Here is a 19,563-nt window from a genome sequence, read left to right on the forward strand (position 1 = left end):
TATGCTCCTTAAATCAGAAGATCACAGACAACTTAGAATCCTGCTTCATATTTTTTCTTTTATATATATCTAAATAAGTAAAAAAAATCACCATCAAAATTTGATAGTCTAAGAGAAAAGACATTTGTCATATGAAAGGAATCCAAATTTTGCAACAAAGAATTATTGCTTCCCCATGTATACTAACAAAAGCCACAGTTTTATCATTTTGTTCTTAAGAGACACAAGGGAATTAACTGAAATAAAAAGAAAAAAAAAATGCCCACTTGAGACTGGTGTCAAGATATACCTATTATACTAAAAAAAAAAAAAAGAAAGAGAAAAGAAAACAAAGAAAGAATGAAATAAAAACCTCTGTGAATTGCTTGACAAAACTGAGGGGATAGTCTCCCCAAAGAGAACTAGAAGTGATTTAAATTCTGTACTTACTGCCAACAAGAATTTTAGATATTCCACCTCCCTAGAACAATATGAGAAATTCTCCAAGTAAGAGAGTTTACTCCAAATTAGCATCTCTCTCATTTCCATTAATCAGTAAGTTAGAACCCCATTAATTTTTATTTTGCCACCCCAAAATGGGGGGGATAATTAAATGCTTCCCTATTTAATTTTGAAACAATAAAAAATATAAATAAAGGTGAATAAGTACACAGTGAGGATTTTCTCCTGAATTTGTGCTCCATCTACTACTCCATGTAGTAATGCATATTTATGGCAAAAAATTTAAATTCTAGTCCAAAAGCCCAATACGAACAACATTGTCAGGACAGTAATACTGATACAATATTAACAGGAAATTCTCCAATTCTATTCAAGTTTCACCAATTGTCTAAAAATTTTCCTTTACAGTGAAATAACACAGTTTAGAATTACATGTTTCATATCATTGTCCTAATATTTTAGTCTCCTTTAAATTGAAATAGTCCTTAGTCTTTTCTTAACTTTCAAGAATGTTGGTTAGAAACTATTTTCTGGTAATTATTATACCTTTCCATTTTTGTCTGAATTTGCTGCATGATTCTGCTCAATTTATTAACCTTTGGCAGGAATATCACAGAAGTGTTATGCTGCCTTTACGTTAACTCTTAGCAGGCTTCACACTATTTCATTTTTATTTCATGACTGATGATGCTCTCTTTTGCCTCTTGATTAATATGCCCATTTAGAGAATTGTCCACCATAAAGCTACTCTTTTCTCTTTGAAATTAATAAACATTATGTGTAGATACTTTAAGTAGTATTTAAATATGTCAATCTTTGGAAAACTTCCAGTTTATAGATTAATTTATTTATGTAATCATGGATTTATGGTTTCCAATTTTATTCATTAGTATCATTATTTATGTAAGGCCCTTCAAGATCATTCCCTCATCCTTTTGACATGCCCTCATGAATTTTTGAGGGCTTCCTTATAGTCTGGCACCAGAAAGTGCTCCAGGCTCTGTACCTTTCCTACACCAACCCCTGGTCTAAACCATTTCTTCAAGGAGTCCTTGTTTTGTACAGTGAAGAAAATTATTTTCAACCATGATCCTGGCACTATGGGTGCTACATCCAGTAACTGTTACAAGGAATCAACATTCTCAGGCCTCCAGATTGGACAGATTTACACTCTCTTTCACACAGACATACACCCAAATATACACACACAAACATATATGCACACATATACATAGATATTTATACCTATATTGTTTTTATTAACTCTCTCTATAGATATGGGATAGTCTGAGTTTACACCAATACACCACCACTGAATTTATGCCATTATATTCATTTGATGTGCAGTTGAAGAAAAAATGTGGCTTAAGGTGATAATATATTTCCTCCAGAGATACTCAAGTTTGATGTTGCCAGTCCCCTGAATCCTTTAGTAATCCAGGAACATCTCAGTCCAAATGCATATACTCAGATGACTTGAAGCTAAACTAAGTAGGGCCAATGAGGGGCTACCTACAATATTTTCTCAGCTCAAAACTAGAGGTGTTCACCAAATTTCTGATGTGCCCTACCTCTGTTTCCCTGGACCCAGGAATCAGTCAGAAACACAGAGTTTTCCTCAGTTTCTCAGTTGTCACTTCTGAATCAGCAATTCCCTCAGGGAAAATGAAGCCCAAAGACCAAGTTTATTTCCCCGCGACCCTGTTCCCTGTATACTGGCTGATAATTCTTCCCCATCTGGTTCTCTTCTAACTAATGTCAAGCACATGGTTTTCATATTTCCCATTTCTTCCAGTTGTTTTCTCTGTGAAGTGTGATATATATTCAAAGTTACTTTGAAATTACTTCCTTCAGAGTGAGGTTAATGATGCTTTCCTAAAGTAAAGAGGTTGGAATTCATCAGATATTCCAGGCACTGTGACGTTAAGCCAGTGTTATGTAGGCACTTTATTCCTATGGTTTCACAAGAGTACTTTTTATATATTGCAAGTGCTAATCATTTCTGGCTGCACATATTGCCTTTCAATTTACAGTTTATATTTTCAACATTTTCTGATGTTTTTGAAAAAGTAACTCTTTAGCTAATTCTATGCCTAAAATGCCTTTAAACTCCAATTTTTAAATACTTTTGCTGCATATACAAGTCTAATTTCACAGCTGTCATTCTCTCCATACTTTTAGGATACTGTTAAACTGTCTTTGAATCACAGAATTGCTGTTGGGTTGAATTATTATTTGCCATATGCATCTAATCTATCTTTACTTTCTGACTGCCCTTAAATTCTTCATTTTATCCTTAAAGTTTCAGCACTTTTATTATGATTTGCTTACTCAAGAATTTATTTTTATTTATACTACTTAATACTGATTTGGTTTCCTAAAATTGCAAATTAATGTCTTTCATCAGTTGTGGAAAAGAGCAGTCTTATCTCTTAGTCCTTGTTCTAGGTATGTTTTCCTTATGGATATCCAATCAAACATATGTTAGAACATCTCATTATACATACAATTTCTGTGTACTCTTTCATATTTATATTACCTTGCCTTTCTATCCTACATACAAAATAATTTGTTGAGAAGAATTTTCCTGTAGACATATTAACTCCCCCAAACACATTTTACTCAATCTGAAAAATAGAAAGAAAATGAGAAATAAATGAGGAGAATTTCAGAGAACATTAGGACAATAAAAGCTAATATCCCATAATCAGATTCCCAAGAGAGGGGAATGAGTGTGGATTTGAAAGACTATTTGACAAAATAATGGCTGATAATGTCCCAAACTGGCAAAAGGCATAGTACTGTAAGTACACTATGAATTACTCTGAAGATTGTGTTGCCAACAAATCTACCCTTAAAGAATGTTCACAGGTTAAAAAAAAAAAGAAAAAACTAGAAAATGTGTAGCTAATGGAACTGCCCCATAAGAAACACTAAGGAGAAACCTTAAGGTTGAAGTGAAAGGACACTAATGATAACTTCAATCCACACAAATTAAGAGCACCAATAAGAGTAAATACGTAGGAAGATATAAAGGACAGTACAGTATTTTTTATAAAATTTTTGTAACTTTTTTGCTGTCTGATATAAGGCAATTGCAGAAAGCAATAGTAAAATTGTGTTGCTGAACTTAGAATGCATAAAGATATAATTTTTATGACAATAATAGTACCAAGACAGGAAAATGGAACGCTGTAGCATTTGAACAGTTTTGCCTACTACGAAATTAATTCGGCTATTCAGAACTAGGTTGTTAAAAGTTAAGATGTTTATTGTAATTCCCAGCACACCTTAATAAAATGATTAAAACTTATAGTTAAAGAAACAAGAGAATTAAAATGAAATCATAGAAAAATATTGATTTAATGTACAGAGGGAGTAAAATAGGAACAAAAGAACCAAAAGACACATGCAAACATAATAGCAAAATGATGGACATAAATACTATCTTATCAGTAATATATTTAATATAAATGGAATAAATTCTTCAATGAAAAGGTGTAGAATCACAGAATGCATTGTCAAAATTATCTAACTCTATACTGTCTACAAAACATATAACTTTAGATTCAAATCCAAAGTAGGTTTTAAGTAAAAGATTCACAATGAATTCAATTATTCTCAGAAATGCTGTTTTTTAAATGTAAGCAGTATGGAAAAATACTCAGTAGGTTTATAACAGCCACAGTCTTTTGTGAAGAATATTTCATAATTTTTTGTGATGAATAACAGAAAAATCTATGCATCTACAAACTGCATATTAGAGTGAAATTTTGAGCAACAGAGCACAAAAAGATGCAAATAAAATTTAGCTTTGAGAACTAATTTTGATAAAAAGCCACCTGAAGTTATGTTTCACTGACAAAAAGAAAGTACAATAAATGTCCTATTATCAGTGTCTTTTCTAAGAAATACTCACAATATCTATGTGAAATAAATGTATTATATCTGTTTTAAACCAGAGCTATTAGAGTGAATTTTTGTATTTTGTTATGAAACCAAATTATTGATTATATGTCATATTAAAAATTCATTATCATTTAATACATATAAATCAAAGAAAAGTTAGTTTTTAATGCATTATTTAGTGTAATACAGCTTGAGAAATATCAAGACAATAAACTCCTACCTAATCCTCAATCATAACAACAACAAAAAAGATACACATACACATTCACACATGTAACTCCCATGGGGGAAATATGTTCCCAGCCTGGTGCAAATAAGTATTGAAGCCGAAATCAGTCAAAGGAAGAAAAAAGTGAGAGAAACTCATTTATTTCTTATAAGCAGTTGTCCACTTCTGCTCACATGTGTGTCTCATGACCTGGCTCCAAAAAGGGATCCCACCCTAACTCTCCAGTCCAGATGCGTTCTAGCTCCCCCATGTAATCACCTATTGATATGGAGATGTATTAGTTCTATCCACCCCTTGGAAACACCTATTGGTATGGAGATTCACCAAGGCCAGGTGAGAGATTCTGGAAATATTGCAAATTTACTCACAGCTTAAGCCTTCAGAAATCCTGTGTCCCAGTCTACATACTCTACATCATCCACAATGGTCCCTGTGTGAGAAAACTGGAGCATTGTAACAAGACTAATAACATACAATAAAAACAGCAATAAAATCATTGCTGTCCTCAAGCCAGAAGATTCAGCTAGGTTCAAAGTCCTATGCAAAGTAAGTCCATAGCTCACCCATGCCACAGGAATGCCAGTAACTGAAAGGGTAGGGAGTTAGGAGCAATCATCACAGGCAGCTGCAGCCAGGGGATGGGTCCAGGCCACAGGGACTATAGAAGAATATAACCTTAAGGGCAAAAAGATACATATTTTAATGACACCAGCATAGGCAAATCTTGTCCATCAAGTAGGGTGCATGCAAAAAAGACTGGTCCTGTGATAGGACAGTGGCAGGAATAGGATCTTGTCCTGGTGTAGTATACAAGATGTTCACACCCCTCCCTGTGAGAATTACAGATGGATCAATATATAGGGCTAAGGGAGGTATATACACTGGCCATAAAGATAAAGATGACTTCCCTTTAGATGCTCTTACATCCTAGACATTTTGGGTACACTACCATGACCTTTGGGGACCACTCTGATGTTACTCCAGGAACGCACAGGATGCCAGCTTCTGGGCATTTTTCCAAGGTGCCAGAGGAGCCAGCCATCACTGGTCCATGTGTCAAAATATGTCCAGGGACACATCCACTCAACAGAATCTCCAGGGTTTAACACAGCTGGGATTGGCAGCAGGATGTTGCTCTGTTGACCATATCCTGGCTTCAATAACTCCTCTTTGGTTTGCACATACAATTGAAAAGAAAAGGCAGCAATTGTGTTAGCACATCCATAGGGCTCAAGACTCATTTTTGGTGCTTCTCATTCAAAAGCCATAGCACTGTCCAGGACCAGTCCTGTACACTATTGGTATTTGAACTTGGGAGGGATTTTAACAAACCTTTGTATCTCTCTATTGTGTGTGCCCCCAAAGGGTTATATGGTACATGAAACTTCCACTTTATTTCTAATTACTACACCCATTCTTGTAACACATGTCCAGTGAAGTGGGTGCCTTGATCATTCTCAATCACCTGTGGCTGACCATAGGCTGCAAATAAATGCTGTAGGCCTCTTTTGGTCATGTGCTGATGTGCACAACATCTAGGAAAAGCAATCAACAGTCCAGTAGCTGTGTCCACACAAGTCATGGGATACAGCTATCTTGATATGGGCAGAGGCCCAATAAAGTCTATTTACCACCTGAGAAGGGGTATCAACCCCTTTACTATTGTCCCCGTTGGTGTGGGCCTCTGTGTAACTCCCTCTTAGAGCACACAAGGCACTCCTTCCAGGATCTGCTGTCTTCTTCAAAGTCAAGAGCAAGCCCCACCAATGGTCTACAGCACATATTGTATTTTGTCGCACCTGCTGCTCTTTCATAGCAACTGGTATAAGGGCTTCAGAATTTGTGCCAAGTGTGGGATAAACATTCTCCAGTAGCCCAAAATACCCAAAAACTCTTGTAATAGTGACACAGTGGTAGGTGTGGGGAAAGCCTGAATCTTTTCTATGACTGTTTTGTGCTTAACTTTAGTTTTACCCAACCAGACAACCCCCAAGAACTTTACTGACAAACAAGGTCCCTGAACCTTGGTGCTGTTCACAGCCCATCCTTTCTCCTGTAGATGTGGCAGCATTCTAGGAACTGTCCCTTCTAAATTTTCAAGAGAATCACACGTGAACATAATACCATCAGTGTAGTGATACACCCACACTATTTGTGGTTTCTTCCATGTGGTCAAGTCCTAGGCTAGAAGTCCATGACACATGGACTTTGGTTGGGACTGTGGAGGTATCCCTGTGGAAAGCCAGTGAATGTCCACTGCCGACTTTCCCACTTGAAGGCAAACTGTTCCTGACTTTCCTGTGCCATGTGAATAGAGAAGAAAGCATTAGCAGGTCCAGAACATAATAATAGGTCCATAGTTCATGACTGAGTGTGTCCATAATGGCTGCTATAGAGGGGACAGCAGCACGCAAAGAAGGTTTGTCTTTACTCATTTCCCTGTAATCCACGGTCATACACCAGGAGCTGTCTGGCTCTTTCACTGGCCACACTGGAGAATTAAAAGGACTATGATTGGGTTTATGAGGCCCACCTTCTCCAACTCCTGTAGAATTTCTCCAATTTCATTGTGTCCCTCAGGCAATTGTATTGCTTGGTATTTGTCACTCACTGAGGTACTGGCAGAGGTATAGGTAGGTGCTTAGCACATCCCCTCACACCTGCCTAAACTCCACATACCTCAGCCTGAACTCACCTGCAGTGGTCTGTTACCACAGGCCATGTATGATATCAACCCCCTAAATATTTTCATGGATGGGAGAAATGTACACAGTATACTCTTTTGGGGGTAAATGCCATGTCTTTGATGGGATTTGGATTTTCTTCACTCTAATTGCTATATCCCCATATCCATCTATCATAGCAGGGGTCCCAGGAAAGTGCTCAGGGTTGCTATAAATCAGAGAACATTCAGCTCCTGTGTCCGTGAGAGCCAGGACACACTGTACATTCACGGGGGACCAGTGAATCGCTAATTCTACATATGGCCTCTGGTCCCCACCACATCGACCAAGGTGGGGGCCTTGACCTCCACTCAGTCAAACAGCAATGTCCAATTGTCCTCCTGTGAGGGTGAGAGCCCAGGCATAGCCTGAGTGCTGTCCCCCAGAAGTCTTGCAGGGACCCAAGCTTGACATGGGGTTTTGCGTCAGGCTTCCAGGTCCTGGATCGCAGCTGCTGGAACTGCTTCTCTGGCTTTAATTGGTGCCACAGTTCTAATAAGATCTTATTGAGGTTCCCATCAAGTTATTCTTTCACTACCCCCACCTTTATGAAATCATCCCACATCTGGGTCCTTGAGACCTTCATGAGGCCCTTTGCACCTCTTCTTCCAGTCATAGTCTGTACTTCCTACTGTGCTCTTATTGTTTCAACCTCCCCAGATCTGCTAACGTATTAGTAGCCTCACTTTTGGTTGCCCTATGTTGTGGGAAAGAATAGTCACTGGGGTCCCAAAAGGAGATGGTGAAAATGAATGGAGCACCAGAAGTCTCATTCTTACGGTGAACAACTCATTGGGGCACTGGAGGTCCATATTATAGATGATGTTTTTCATGCCTAAGTCTCATAACGCCTGCTGGAGCTCCGCATGTTTCCCATCTAGTAGGTAAGTATGGTAAATCACCCTGATTAGGCCAAATTGCTCTGACAGCTGCTGTCAGCCAATCCAGAAGCACCCAGTTCCCTGGGGTGTGACAAGCACTTTTGAACTGCTGCTGGTAGGAAGGGTGAGTCATCAGGGAAGCCAGTCTACTCATTTCAGAACTACATAACAATGTTTTAGATCCCTATATCCCAAAAAGCAAAAGCCATGTAGGAAGAGGTTCTAACATCTGCTGAATCCAGATGCTCATATCTACCAGCTCATCCTGGGTATAGTGGCGTTGCATGGAGGGCTCCACAACCTTTTGGTTGGGGGAGCTGCTCCTCCCCCTGAGGAGCGCTTAGTTGTTGCGTTTTTATTTTCTTAATTACAATGGGGTGAGACTTTAATGAGGGTGGGGCTGGTGCCTTGGATGATGGCCTCAGTGACAGTTAGGCCCTCGACCCCACTCTGCCATCCTCCCATGACATCTCCTCTGCCATCTCTGAGGTGGAAGGCACATGAGAACCCCACCACACCTCTCCCGTCTGGGTGTGCCCTGACTCCCTACCCCCTCAGTAACTATCTAATGAGAGGGAGATGGACTACTTCTCTCCACCCCTTGGAAACACCTATTAACATGGGCATTCACTAAGGCCCAGCAAGAGATTCTGTAAATATCTCCACAGATAGCAATTTTATCCACAGAAGCCAAAAAATAAAACATCACAGGGTGATAGAGAAAAGTAGTTTTAATATGCTGATGGTTATGGAAACCAGACAAAGAGTACATGTTTGGTAATTATTGTATCTTGTCTCCTTTTATGAATGGTTAAAAACTCACTAATAGTTTAAAAACCTAGGTTACTGAATGATTTTCTGCAAAATTTATCTGCTTGAGATTGGAATAAAATCACTAGTAATGACTGGCAAGATGTAAGGCAAGCACACTGCCCTCTAACCTCTATTTGCCAGTGAGTCAGATCCCTGGAGCAGAGTGTCCACACCTAGTGTTTCAGAAATGTGCAGCTTCTAACTTGGCAGGAAATTAAGCCAGTTTAAGGAACTTCCCTGACCAGAGCCATATTCTTCAATCTATGTTTATCATGAATGAAACAACTATTAGTAGTCATCTGAATCCTGTGTCTATTTCTCAATTTTTTCAAAATTGAGATTGAGAAAGTGTGTGATTAAATAAAAACAATTAGCAGCCAGGTTATAGGTTATAAAACTACTATCATGAATACCACCTACATATGTGACCAAGCGGTGAGCCCAGAGGATAAACCAGGTCTGAATAGAAAATAATTTTTCACCTTTGGTTGAAGAAGTCAGAAATCAGTGATGTGATAGCAGTTATATCCATTGGTATTACTGAGGACTTGATAGTTGAACTCTATGCCTTTCATTTAGTGGTATAGTTAGGCTAAGAGACTCCCACAAGGACAAAAAAGCAAAGGTAAAATCTTAACTGAAGTATATATATTTCCTGGATTGAATATGATGGGTTAATAGCATAGGTTATGGCAGAAGCAAAGAATCAGACAAGCTAAATATCTCAGAAACCTACATGAACCATAGCCATAGGGTGAGGATACCTGCCCAGATGCTTTCTCCTGGCTGAAATTTAGAAGGCCATTAAACATTTTTGGTCCCAGATGAGGGCTGAAACTTGGAGAACCTTTCTCTCAAGTACTCTTAAATTTTGAGAAATCTGTACATGGCCCTCTAGGTTCTTAATGGGCTCACAAGGGGAGGCTCTGCATAGAACAGATGATGAGCAATTAGAAAAATGCCTGGAGGCAGGCTTTTCTCAATGAGGTTGAATATCCAGGTTATAGTACTGTTTTTTATTTTCACCTCTTCTCTGGCTTATACTTGTTTTTCCATTTCCGTGCTCTTTATTTCTATATATTGGTGACCTTATTTTTAAACATTTAATGGTATTTTTTATGGTATATTATCCAATTATAATAATGAATATTATTCATTATCATTATTATCATTATATTATTAGTATTCATAATGTGTATTATGCAAATGCATTACATTTTACTTTTTTCTTTGTACTTTGTTAATGAAATAAATCTTGCTCAAATTTAATACTGGTTGGTATTTCTGGGAAGTTCCTTGAAATCATCTCTGGAGAATCAGACACATTTACTTGAATAAATAATTCCTTTCAAAAATCAATGAACTAGTTTTGAATCCTAATTCTACTATTTGGTAGCAATAATTCGCTTTTCCAAACTTTTATTTCTCCACATTTCTTTAGTGTAAATTATGACTATACATGTAAGTTATAGGGTTACTTTCAGGGTTAACTATATTATACATTTTCAACAAATTTTGACTTCCATTTTATTTCCTTCAGATATTTAAAAATAAATATTTTAACAGGATTGTTAATTATAGCCATGCCTTTTTTTAAGTTTTGTTCACAGATAAATGTCAAATGTTACTTCTGTGTTTTTTTCTCCTCACTATTATTTCTTATTTTGCATGATCAGAAGTTTCAAATCATCATATTGGAAAATTATCAACTATGCAATTAATATTTGTCTGTGTGCCAAGCATAAAGCATTCTAGTATTTGGCATTTGGGGCAGACATTCTCCTGGGCATTTGCCATTGAGAGTATAATAAGGACAAGTAAACTTAAAATTTTAGTTTGGTAAGGTATGAAAGCAGGGGGTAAGTGATGACACTAGTGTGAATGAGTTGCACTAACCGAGGCCTGGTGGTACTATTGGTGAAATCATAAGACACGGTCAGCAAAAAATTCCTTTTGGGAATATCATTTGAACTGGAGGACCCTAAGAATGTGGAAGGTGAAAAATGGGGGATTAATTCCTGCCTACCTGGGCCATGATATGAGAAGTGGCCTGAAGTAAGACAACAAGAATCAAAAGAAGTTTTAATATGTTGCACTATAGAAGTGAAAGTTAGTACCAAATGTAATGAGTGATGAAATGCTGATTTTTCTTTAGGGAAATACCGTTAGGTACTGTAGTTCTGGGGGTAAGGAGGCTCCCCCTCTCCTGGAGAAGTTCCCTATGAATCTGGTGAAACAAAAGGAGAACAGGGGGAAGGAAGTGTAGATGGGGAGAAAGAGGTCTTATTGCTTGCAGCTTGCTCAAGGTTGCTAGCCAGTCCTTGCTCCTTCCATCCCTTCTGGCTGTGGCTCATGCTCTACTGCAGACCGCCCCTTCCATCAGGATCTCCAGGGATGGGTCCTTGGAGACTGGTGTGCTCCACACCAACTAGGTACCAGGAATGGAGGTGAGGAGAGAATGGCCATTGTCTCTCCACACCTTGACCCAGATTGACCAGAGGCTCTGCTGTGGTGTACAGGCACTGGTATGAAAATGGCCTAAGGCCAGGTGGGAAATTCTGGAAACTCTTGGAGAAAACTTCTATTTACCCCATGGGTGTATAATTTGGACTCTTGAAATGACATTTTTTTTCATTTAAAAAAAGCAAATTCTCACATTGATATTGGTATTTACATTATATTCTATTTCTCTTTTTTTCATTCCCTGGATATTTGGCTTACTCGTTATGAATTTATCACTCTTTTAGCCCTATACTGATTTCCTTGGATTCACTGGCATCTGTTTGCTTAAATTGTTTACATTCAAGCTTTAACATTTTAATTGGTACAGCAATCTGAATTTGTTTTATGTAACCTCAGGGAAAGATTCATCTTTAGCAGGAATTGCCAGTGCTTTTCTCTTTCATTTACACTGAATTCATGTCCCTTATGCAATTTTTAAATAACTTTTATATAGGATTGTATTTAGTCAATAAAATATGTGAATCCTGTGATTTTTAAAGATTCTTCATTAGTAAATGTTTCTTTCAAGTCCTAAGTTGTATACTTATTCCAGTTTTAAAATATATCTAGGGTTTATGAAATATTTCCTTGGTACACTTAGAAAATTATTGATTCTTTTCAATAATTTTGTCTTTTCTTATTTGAGTAAGGTGGGCTTTTGTTTTGTTTTGTTTTGTTTTGTTTTGTGTGTTTTATTTGGAAGAATGGTGAGCACCATTGTACTAACATTTTATGACATACTTCCCAATCCTTTCAGCATTGGCAAGGAAACACTAAAAGTGAAGTCATGCTTAGATTTCTGGTAACACCTATTCTCACTTTTCTTCATTAAGATTATCATCTCAGGAGGCGGAGACAACATGGCAGCGTGAGTAGGATAGTGGGAATCTCCTCCCAAAAACATATATATTTTTGAAAATACAACAAATACAACTAATCCTAAAAGAGAGACCAGAAGACACAGGACAACAGCCAGACTACATCCACACGTGCGAGAGCCCAGCGCCTGGTGAAAGGGGTAAGATACAAGCCCAAGCCCGGCAGGACCCGAGCACACCTCCCCCCAGATCGCGGCAGGAGGGAGAGGGAGCCCAGGACTGCTAAACACCCAGCCCCAGCCACCTGCACCAAAGCGCAGACACAGTGCATGCGTGGAGGTCTGGAAACTAGGGAAACAGGGCAGCAAGACCTCTGAGCAGGTTCCGAAGCTGATGCCCCTGTGACAAAGAAAAGCGAGTGCTTTTTGAAAGTCTTAAAGGGACAGGACATTACAGCTGGATGGAAAAAACACAGGTCACAGCCCAGTGGCTGGAAATTACAGGGAAAACCGGGTGCACTAACCCCCTGGGCAACAGATCTGAGATCCCTCAAGGAGGTAAACAGCCAAACAGCCCCCCAGTCCATTAACCCTCCAGGCGCTGCGAAAGCAGAGAAGCAGCCTAAGGCAGACCATGCCCAACGAAAGGGATACTCCTCCATACCGACCGGGCAAGACACAAAAACCCAGGCTACACACAATTACCCAACACAAGCCACTAGGGGTCGCAGTTGTTCCAGTAAAGAAAGGCCAGTAGCAAGTGAAAATTTTGGCCCTCCCAGCTGACAGTCAATAGCACCTGTCAACATGAAAAGGCAAAAAAATATGATCCAGACAAGACTAACCCAGACAGCTTCGGCATCTGCTACATCTTCCCCTGAGAAGGAGTCTGGGGAGATAGATTTAGCCAGTCTTCCTGAAAAAGAATTCAAAACAAAAGTCATAACCATGCTGATGGACTTGCAGAGAAATATGCAAGAACTAAGGAAGGAGAATTCAGAAATAAAACAAGCTCTGGAAGGACTTCAAAACAGAATGGACGAGATGCAAGAGACCATTAATGGACTAGAAAACAGAGAACAGGAACGCAGAGAAGCTGATGCAGAGAGAGATAAAAGGATCTCCAGGAATGAAAGAATTTTAAGAGAGCTGAGTGACCAAATAGAAAGGAACAATATACAAATTATAGGTATTCCAGAAGAAGAAGAGAGAGAAAAAGGGAAAGAAAGTGTCTTTGAAGAAATAATTGCCGAAAACTTCCCCAAACTAGGGGAAGAAATGGCCTCTCAGAACACAGAGGTACACAGAACTCCCATGACAAGGGATCCAAGGAGGGCAAAACCAAGACACATAATTATTAAAATGGCAAAGATCAAAGACAAGGACAAAATATTAAAGGCAGCCAGAGAGAAAAAAAAGGTTACCTACAAAGGAAAACCCATCAGGCTATCCTCAGACTTCTCAACAGAAACCCTACAGGCCAGAAGAGAATGGCACGATATACTTAAAGCAATGAAACAGAAGGGCCTCGAACCAAGACTACTGTATCCAGCACGAATATCATTTAAATATGAAGGAGGGATTAAACAATTCCCAGAGAAGCAAAAGTTGAGGGAATTTGCCTCCCACAAACCACCTCTACAGGGCATCCTACAGGGAATGCTCTAGATGGGAGCACTCCTAAAAAGAGCACAGAACAAAACACCCAACATATGAAGAAGGGAGGAGGAGGAAAAAGAAGGGAGAGAAATAAAGAATCATCAGACTGCGTTTATAATAGCTCAACAAGCGAGTTAAGTTACACAGTAAGATAGTAAAGAAGCTAACCCTGAACCTTTGGAAACCACAAACTTAAAGCCTGCAATGGCAATAAGTACATACCTTTCAATAATCACTCTAAATGTAAATGGACTTAATGCAGCAATCAAAAGACACAGAGTAATAGAATGGATAAAAAAGCAAGATCCATCCATATGCTGCTTACAAGAGACTCACCTCAAACCCAAAGACATACACAGACTTAAAGTCAAGGGATGGAAAAAGATATTTCATGCAAACAACAGTGAGAAGAAAGCAGGTGTTGCAATTCTGGTATCAGACAAAACAGACTTCAAAATAAAGAAAGTAACAAAAGACAAAGAAGGACATTACATAATGATAAAGGGCTCAGTCCAACACGAGGACACAACCATTATAAATACATATGCACCCAATACAGGAGCACCAACATACCTGAAACAAATAATAACAGAACTAAAGGAGGAAAAAGAATGCAATGCATTCATTCTAGGAGACTTCAACACACCACTCTCTCCAAAGGACAGATCCACCAGACAGAAAATAAGTAAGGACACAGAGGCACTGAACAACACACTAGAACAGATGGACCTAATAGACATCTATAGAACTCTACATCCAAAAGCAACAGGACACACGTTCTTCTCAAGTGCACATGGAACATTCTCCAGAATATACCACATACTAGGACACAAAAAGAGCCTCAGTAAATTCCAAAAGATTGAAATCCTACCAACCAACTTTTCAGAACACAAAGGCATAAAACTAGAAATAAACTGTACAAAGAAAGCAAAAAGGCTCACAAACACATGGAGGCTTAACAACACGCTCCTAAATAATCAATGGATCAATGACCAAATCAAAATGGAGATCCAGCAATATATGGAAAGAAACGACAACAACAACAATAAGCCCCAACTTCTGTGGGACACAGCAAAAGCAGTCTTAAGAGGAAAGTATATAGCAATCCAAGCATATTTAAAACAGGAAGAACAATCCCAAATGAATAGTGTAATGTCACAATTATCGAAATTGGAAAAAGAAGAACAAATGAGGCCTAAGGTCAGCAGAAGGAGGGACATAATAAAGATCAGAGAAGAAATAAATAAAATTGAGAAGAATAAAACAATAGCAAAAATCAATGAAACCAAGAGCTGGTTCTTTGAGAAAATAAACAAAATAGATAAGCCTCTAGCCAGACTTATTAAGAGGAAAAGAGAGTCAACACAAATCAATAGTATCAGAAACGAGAAAGGAAAAATCATGATGGACCCCACAGAAATACAAAGAATTATTACAGAATTCTATGAAAACCTATATGCTAACAAGCTGGGAAACCTATGAAAAATGGACAACTTCCTAGAAAAATACAACCTTCCAAGACTGACCCAGAAAGAAACAGAAAATCTAAACAGGCCAATTACCAGCAATGAAAATGAACTGGCAATCAAAAAACTACCAAAGAACAAAACCCCCGGGCCAGATGGATTAACCTCGGAATTTTATCAGACATACAGGGAAGACATAATACCCATCCTTCTTAAAGTTTTCCGAAAAATAGAAGAGGAGAGAATTCTCCCAAACTCATTCTATGAAGCTAACATCACCCTAATACCAAAACCAGTCAAAGACCCCACCAAAAAAGAAAACTACAGACCAATATCCCCAATGAACGTAGATGCAAAATACTCAACAAAATATTAGCAAACAGAATTCAAAAGTACATCAAAAGGATCCTACACCATGACCAAGTGGGATTCATCCCAGGGATGCAAGGATGGTACAACGTTCGAAAGTCCATCAACATCATCCACCACATCAACAAAAAGAAAGACAAAAACCACATGATCATCTCCATAGATGCTGAAAAAGCATTTGACAAAGTTCAACATCCATTCATGATAAAAACTCTCAGCAAAATGGGTATAGAGGGCAAGTACCTCAACATAATAAAGGCCATCTATGAAAAACCCACAGCCAACATTATATTGAACAGCGAGAAGCTGAAATCTTTTCCTCTGAGATTGGGGACTAGGCAGGGATGCCCACTCTCCCCACTGTTATTTGACATAGTACTGGAGGTCCTAGCCATGGCAATCAGACAAAACAAAAAAATACAAGGAATCCAGATTGGTAAAGAAGAAGTTAAACTGTCACTATTTGCAGATGACATGATACTGCACATAAAAAACCCTAAAGAGTACACCCCAAAACTACTAGAACTGATATCAGAATACAGCAAAGTTGCAGGATACAAAATCAACACACAGAAATCTGTGGATTTCCTATACACTAACAATGAACCAACAGAAAGTGAAATCAGGAAAACAACTCCATTCACAACTGCATCAAAAAAAATAAAATACCTAGGAATAAACCTAACCAAAGAAGTGAAAGACTTATACTCTGAAAACTACAAGTCACTCTTAAGAGAAATTAAAGGGGACACTAACAGATGGAAACTCATCCCATGCTCGTGGCTAGGAAGAATTAATATCGTCAAAATGGCCATCCTGCCCTAAGCAATATACAGATTCGATGCAATCCCTATCAAATTACCAACAGCATTCTTCAATGAACTGGAACAAACAGTTCAAAAATTCATATGGAAACACCAAAGACCCTGAATAGCTAAAGCAATCCTGAGAAGGAAGAATAAAGTTGGGGGGATCTCACTCCTCAACTTCAAGCTCTACTATAAAGCCATAGTAATCAAGACAATTTGGTACTGGCACAAGAACAGAGCCACAGACCAATGGAACAGACTAGAGACTCCAGACATTAACCCAGACATATATGGTCAATTAATATTTGATAAAGGATCCATGGACATACAATGGCGAAATGACAGTCTCTTCAAGAGATGGTGCTGGCAAAACTGGATAGCTACATGTAGGAGAATGAAACTGGACCATTGTCTAACCCACATACAAAAGTAAACACAAAATGGATTAAAGACCTGAATGTAAGTCACGAAACCATTAAACTCTTGGAAAAAAACATAGGCGAAAACCTCTTAGACATAAACATGAGTGACCTCCTCTTGAACATATCTCCCCGGGAAAGGAAAACAACAGCAAAAATGAACAAGTGGGACTATATTAAGCTGAAAAGCTTCTGTACAGCAAAAGACACCATCAATAGAACAAAAAAGAACCCAACAGTATGGCTGAATATATTTGAAAATGACAGATCCAATAAAGGCTTGACGTCCAGAATGTATAAAGAGCTCACACGTCTAAACAAACAAAAAACGAATAACCCAATTAAAAAATGGACAGAGGAACTGAACAGACAGTTCTCCAAAAAAGAAATACAGATGGCCAACAGACTTAAAAGATGCTCCACATCGCTAATTATCAGAGAAATGCAAATTAAAACTACAATGAGGTATCACCTCACACCAGTTAGGATGGCTGCCATCCAAAAGAGAAAAAACAACAAATGTTGGTGAGGCTATGGAGAAAGGGGAACCCTCCTATACTGCTGGTGGGAATGTAAACTTGTTCAACCATTGTGGAAAGCAGTATGGAGGTACATCAAAATGCTTAAAACAGACTTACCATTTGACCCAGGAATTGCACTCCTAGGAATTTACCCTAAGAACGCAGCAATCAAGTTTGAAAAAGACAGATGCACCCCTATGTTTATTGCAGCACTATTTACAATAGCCAAGAATTGGAAGCAACCTAAATGTCCATCAATAGATGAATGGATAAAGAAGATATGGTACATATACACAATGGAATACTACTCAGCCATAAGAAGAGGGCAAATCCTACCATTTGCAGCAACACAGATGGAGCTGGAGGGTATTATGCTCAGTGAAATAAGCCAAGCAGAGAAAGAGAAATACCAAGTGATTTCACTCATCTGTGGAATATAAGAACAAAGGAAAAACTGAAGGAACAAAACTGCAGCAGAATCACAGAACTCAAGAATGGACTAACAGGTACCAAAGGGAAAGGGACTGGTGAGGATGGGTGGGTAGGGAGGGATAAGGGGGGGGGGAAGAAGAAGGGGGTATACAGATTAGCATGCATGGGGGGTGGGAGAAAGGGGAGGGCTGTACAACACAGAGAAGACAAGTAGTGATTCTACAACATTTTGCTATGCTGATGGACAGTGACTGTAATGGGGTTTTTAGGGGGGACCTGGTATAGGGGAGAGCCTAGTAAACAGAATATTCATCATGTACGTGTAGATTAATGATAACAAAAAAAAAAGCAGTTCCTGCGTGGTGACCTCCAATGAGTTCTACACAATGGTATAAAGGGCATATAAAAGTGTAGGCAAAGGGTCTGTTTGTGTTTATACAGAGGATCAAAGCCTAATTTGGCTCTCCCGATAATGAACTAAGATATGATATGAAAAAGAACTTCCAACATTAGCACTCTCTGGAAGACTGATACCAGAAGATGATCATCAAAAAACCCCAACAAAGATCCACATGCTGCTACAGCTGTAGATGCACTCATCCCACCAGTTCCTGGACTTGCCATGGGAATGAGGAAGGAGATATCTAAGCTGGCCTGTGCATACAGTAAAACAACAAATTTGACTGTATCTATACTGTTGGAACTCAACCAAGAATTAGGAGAAGTTCAAATTGTAGTGCTCCAAAATCTTACAACTACAGACTATCTAATGTTAAAAGAACACTGGGGTGTGAACAGTCCCCAGGAATGGGTTGTTTTAATTTGTCTGATTTCTCTCAGACTGTTCAAGTTCAGTTGGACAATATCCACTATATCATGGATAAGTTTTCACAAATGCCTAAGGTGCCTTAATGGTTTTCTTTGTTTCACTGGAGATGGCTGGTAATTACAGGTATGCTTTGGTTATGTAACTGTACTCCTATTATGTTAATGTGTGCACGCAATTTAATTAGTAGTTTAAAACCTATACATTCTTAAGTTACTCTACAAGAACATATGTCAAAGAAATAATCAATCTTCCCATGTTTTCTTCCGCCTGCTACTTCTATAGCTTTTCTTCTTCCTTCCTTATTACAACCCTTAAATAGAATTCGTGCCTCAGATCGAATTTACTGAGTATCATAATTCTTCCAAGTGGTAGAGATACCTCAAGACAAATGCTGGGCATAGAAGCCACAGGGCATAAATAAGCAAAGAAGTAAAAAGCTAACCTTTTCAAACAATAAGGCTTCTCTCTCACTTACCAACTTTACATTTCCCTGTATGGCCCCGGAAGATGACTGGTTAGCCAGAGACGGGTAAGATTCCTCAAGGGAGGAACAACCTAAGACAGGCACAGTCGCAGGGGGGCCATCAGGTGAGAAATTGGGGATCAACAGAGGTGAGGCTTAGAACCTCACCCCCCCTGTTCTGAGAGAAATCTTCTGCATACGTGGATGTTTTATTGCCCTGGTCTAGCTTGGATTAACACATAGTCTACAGGCACACACCTGATCATCTACATTTGCTCTCC

The 19,563-nt window shown here is 38.7% G+C and overlaps 1 pseudogene; it reads right to left on the reverse strand.

Moving 5' to 3' along the window:
- The window catches only part of LOC118926490 (olfactory receptor 6C74-like), a 185,451-nt pseudogene that overhangs the window by 22,941 nt on the left and 142,947 nt on the right, over positions 1-19,563 (reverse strand).

This window comes from Manis pentadactyla, chromosome 10 (genome assembly GCF_030020395.1).
Source record: "Manis pentadactyla isolate mManPen7 chromosome 10, mManPen7.hap1, whole genome shotgun sequence".
Taxonomy (NCBI): domain Eukaryota; kingdom Metazoa; phylum Chordata; class Mammalia; order Pholidota; family Manidae; genus Manis; species Manis pentadactyla.